At 39.1% G+C, this 5000-nt stretch overlaps 1 protein-coding gene across 3 annotated transcripts in view; it reads left to right on the top strand.

The window, feature by feature from the left end:
- The window catches only part of srbd1 (S1 RNA binding domain 1), a 64136-nt gene that overhangs the window by 42444 nt on the left and 16692 nt on the right, over positions 1 to 5000 (top strand). The window lies entirely within an intron of this gene.

The raw sequence follows: 5000 nt of genomic DNA, 5'->3' as shown, positions 1-5000 counted from the left end.
GGGGTCTGGGCGTTGGGACCAAGGAAGGGGGAATGAAGGTGGTTTTAAAAATGAATGGTAGCGTATCCACGGGTGGATGAAATAAATTGTACTTGTGTCCTTAGTAAATATTGGGGTTACATTTGATAAAGGTGTTTTCTGAAAATCTCTTTAAAGCAACATTATGTAACTTTTCCTGCTTCGGTCCCCCTACAGGTTGGAAGCGGAATTGTCCATTACATTAGGTTACATTGTGAAAGTTTGCCAGGTCGCCTCGGATCTGTAGTTTGAATGAATTGGATAATGTAATGTAATGGACAATTTCGCTTCCAACCTGTAGGGGGACCGAAGTGGGAAAAGTTACATAATGTTGCTTAAGTCTACTGGTATTGTTATTGTGACCTTCTCTCTCTCATCTGTCTCACCACCTCGTGCCCCCACACCATCCTGCAGTCCTCATTTAGATACTAAAAGTCCAGTTTAGAGTGAAATAGTCAGAGAGAACCACAGAGATGGAAAAGGTAGTAGGAGAAAAGTAACATAAGACATCAGAGAGGAAGCTGTAATTTAAGAGAAGGTGGATAGAGCTTATGTTAAAACGGACAAAATAAATGCTTAACACTAGGTCTGCTCGTCATGGCTAAGCTAATTCTGAATGTTGTGATTTCTGATGCCCATTAGCCATTTTACCTCTAGGTGAGATTTATGAAAGCAAAAGTAAGGGAGAAAAACAGATGCATGAATTAAGAGACAGATAGAAAGATACAGGAAGACATGCTCCATTGGTGCAGTTAGTGCCCCTGTAAACTGAGCAGAGCACCATGAGGGCCTCTGGATGGCACGACGGACACACACATACTGGGTTGTGTGTATGTATGTTTAATAGAGCAGAACTTGCTTGTTTCTGTAACCGTTATTCTCTTCCACTCCAACTCTGGCATATCAAATCACTGCTGCTGGTTCCAGAGACACACTCTCTAAATCCATACCCGTTGCTTTGTCTGAGTATCATGGTTTTTTTCTTAATTTGAATTTCATGGTCATCTGAGCTTTTCTGTTCAAACGCTGGCTCTAAAGAAGTCTTTCTTCCTTCTGCTTTTTCCCCATGTGAGTGTGTTTGCGCTGCCTGTTTATAATTGTGTATCATATACAAACCCCAATTCCAGTGAAGTTGGGACGTTGTGTAAAACGTAAATAAAAACAGAATACAATGATTTGCAAATCCTTTCCAACCTATGTTCAATTGAATAAACTACAAAGACAAGATATGTAATGTTCAAACTGATAAACACTATTGTTTTTTTTGCAAATATTCATTCATTTTGAATTTGATGCCTACAACACGTTCCAAAAAAACTGGGACAGGGGGAACAAAAGACTGGGAGAGTTGAGGAATGCTAAAAAAAAAAACACCTGTTTGGAACATTCCACAGGTGAACAGGTTAATTGGTCATGATTGGGTATTAAAGGAACAAGCAAGGATGGGGCGAGGTTCACCACTTTGTGAACAACTGCATGAGCAAATAGTCCAACAGTTTAAGAACAATGTTCTCAACGTACAATTGCAAGGAATTTAGGGATTTCATCATCTACACTATAATATCATCAAAAGAGCCAGAGAATCTGGAGAAATCTCTGCACTTAAGCGGCAAGGCCAAAGTCCAACATTGTGACCTTCGATCCCTCAAGCGGCACTGCATTAAAAACCGACATCATTATGTAAAGGATATTACCACGTGGGCTCAGGAACACTTCAGAAAACCATTGTCCGTTAACACAGTTCGTCACTACATCTACAAGTGCAAGTTAAAACTCTACCATGCAAAGCTAAAGCCATATATCAACAACACCCAGAAACGCCGACTTCTCTGGGCCCGAGCTCATCTGAGATGGACTGACGCAAAGTGGAAAGTGTACTGTGGTCTGAAGAGTCCACATTTCACATTGTTTTTGGAAATCATGGACATCGTGTCCTCCGGGCCAAAGAGGAAAAGGACCATCCAGATTGTTATCAGCGCAAAGTTCAAAAACCAGCATCTGTGATGGTATGGGGGTGTGTTAATGCCCATGGCATGGGTAACTTGTAGCAACATATGCTCCGTCCAAGCAAAGTCTTTTTCAGGGACGTCCCTGCTAATTTCAGCAAGATAATGCTAAGCCACATTCTGCACGTGTTACAACAGCGTGGCTTCATAGTAAAAGAGTGCGGGTACTAGACTGGCCTAACTGTCTCCCATTGAAAATGTTTGGCACATTATGAAGCGCACAATACGACAACGGAGACCCCGGACTGTTAAGCAACTAAAGTTGTACATCAAGCAAGAATGGAAAAGAATTCCACCTACAAAGCTTCAACAATAAGTGTCCTCAGTTCCCAAACGTTTGAGTGTTGTTAAAAGAAAAGGTGATGTAACACAGTGGTAAACATCCCCCTGTCCCAGCTTTTTTGGAACATGTTGCAGGCATCAAATTCAAAATGAGTGAATATTTGCAAAAAACAATAAAGTTTATCAGTTTGAACTTTAAATATCTTGTCTTCGTAGTGTATTCAATTGGATATAGGTTGAAAAGGATTTGCAAATCATTGTATTCTATTTTTATTTATGTTTTAAACAATGTCCCAACTTCACTGGAATTGGGGTTTATATGCATGAAAGCAAATTTAGATTTTGTAGGATGAGTCAGTGACTAGCTAAATTGTGCCTTATCTTGTAGACCAGATAGATATTGTTACTTATCCGTATCACAGGGCTATGGGCTTCTGTACATTGTACAGTTAGCAAAATAATAGCATTGTACTGTTTTTGACCAGGCCAGCCAATATCAATTTTGAAATCTAGCCTTAGGTTGTGGTTGGCCGAGGGAAATTTTGAAGTCATATTTTTTTTTCCCCCAGGGTTGTTCTTGAAGTGAACTATGAAAGGCCAGATTTTTCACCATATATGTCAATGTGAATTTATGATAAATAGCTAAGTTTTGCATTGTTTCATCATGCGAAAAATAAAGGATGAAGAAACTTGAGTTACTGCGCAGCTCACTGAGATTAGCTCTAATAAATCATATTTTAAACATGAAGTTTTCAGTGTTAGATTAAGTTTCAATTTAAGATTGCATTACTCTAAGTATTGTTTTTGCAAAATCAACAGTGGTACTGTATACCACAGAAGGAAATCCTAAACTTTGTCTTTTAGCAAATCATTAGTAAGCAACACAAGCAAGTACAACTTAAAACTTATTTATACAATACAGCACATTTCATGGAAAATACAGTGTGCTTCACAGAAAACCAATAACTTTAAAACTGTATACACATACTGTACATACAGACATAAACACATACTAACTCTGCTAACTGTTAATAAGTATATGCACAATTGAACACGGGGATGGGAATTTTAAACCAGCTACCTGTTTAAACTTAAGTGTTGCCCTGGTCAACATTAAAAATACTAGTCATTTAGAATAAAATGTTTTTGTCTGGATTTGCTTAAAAAACACACACACACACACACACACACACACACACACACACACACACACACACACACACACACACACGCAACTGTCAGTTGGCCTAGTGTTTGTTGCCTGCGTGACCACAATTTTGTGTTGTTTTTTTTTCCCCCCCATTACTTCATGATTACTTATTAAAGTTAATTTAGGTTTCTGTTGAGTTTTTTTTTCCATCCCTAATTAAGCTTAGTTATGTACTGTGGCGCACTTGCACCTTGTGTGTTTGAAGTATACATTTAGATCGTCTTGTGCTGCTCCCACCTCTATAAGGTTTCAATAAGAATGTGAGAACACATTCATTGGGGTTTATGCAGGTTAAAACCTACACTGCCTTGCACTTCCCACCTTTCTCATGTGAAAACATTCTTCTCGGGTGTGTCATTACAGGTGATTTCCTCTTTCTCCTCTCTGACTATCTCCTCTTTGACTATCTCCTCTTTCTCTTCTCACCGAAAATATAAAACTTTCAGTGGAAACTTTTTTTTGTCTCCAAAATGCCTCTAGCTGTAGAGCCCCTGCATTCTCACTAAGAATTAGACTGCAGGTCACATGAGGAGTCACCAGGGGTGCTGTGCTGTCTCTCCAGTACAACCTCATCTCTAGCTGTCTTTATCTGTCTTCCCTTCTCTGAATTACACTGTGTTTACTACCCTGTTTATTGTAGGCTAGTTTAAAACTGTTTTGTTGTTGATATTACAGTAATTCATTAAACTTTCAAAGGAAGTTATTGCTAACAGGACATGTACAAATTAAACCTGAGCTCATTAAATGCAACAATAAAGATCATAACCTTTACAGTGTTATGAAATGTTAAATGACATGCTATTCTCGTCTGATTGCACACTTGTTTATGCTTTTGATGTTGTAAACACAACTTGTCGCTGTGTATGCTGTACGTTTTAAAAAACACATAGTATGCTAGTAGTACATAGTAATCTCATGTCTTCAGATCTTTCAGGTAGTAAGACAATACTAGTAGTTTAAATTATGAATTATGTTGTTCATAATAAAGGATTGTGTTTGTTAGTATAGGCTAGTACTGAACCTGTGCAGTGACTTAGGTGAAAACTTAGTTCAACTTAGTGAATGTCTCATAAATGGCCAAGCTAAACCAAGGAGTCCCATGTGTTCCTTCAGCCCAACATACCGCAGTCTGTCTCACTCTCTTTCTGTCCTCATCTGTCCTGCTGTCCTGTTGTTGCTGACAGAGAAGGGTGTTTGCTAGCTGGCGTTGTTGTTATCTGTTTACAAGACAGTGTTTATTCAGAGCTTGATCATGTTACAGGACAACCAATGCTAGTCTGTCGTCTTCACACACACACACACACACACACACACACACACACACACACACACACACACACACACACACACACACACACAAAGACACAGACATAGCCCAACAGTAGTCTAGTTTAGACTGTCAGCTAATCCTTGAGTAGTTGCTGAGGCATCAGTCTACAGCTGAACTCCTTGGTTTTTGGCTCTCACAGCCCAGGGCTTCTGTT

The sequence above is a fragment of the Sander lucioperca genome, chromosome 15 (assembly GCF_008315115.2).
Source record: "Sander lucioperca isolate FBNREF2018 chromosome 15, SLUC_FBN_1.2, whole genome shotgun sequence".
NCBI classification, from domain to species: Eukaryota; Metazoa; Chordata; class Actinopteri; order Perciformes; family Percidae; genus Sander; species Sander lucioperca.
The sequence above is the reverse complement of the archived record's forward strand: the minus strand, read 5'-3'. Positions and strand labels throughout refer to the sequence as shown.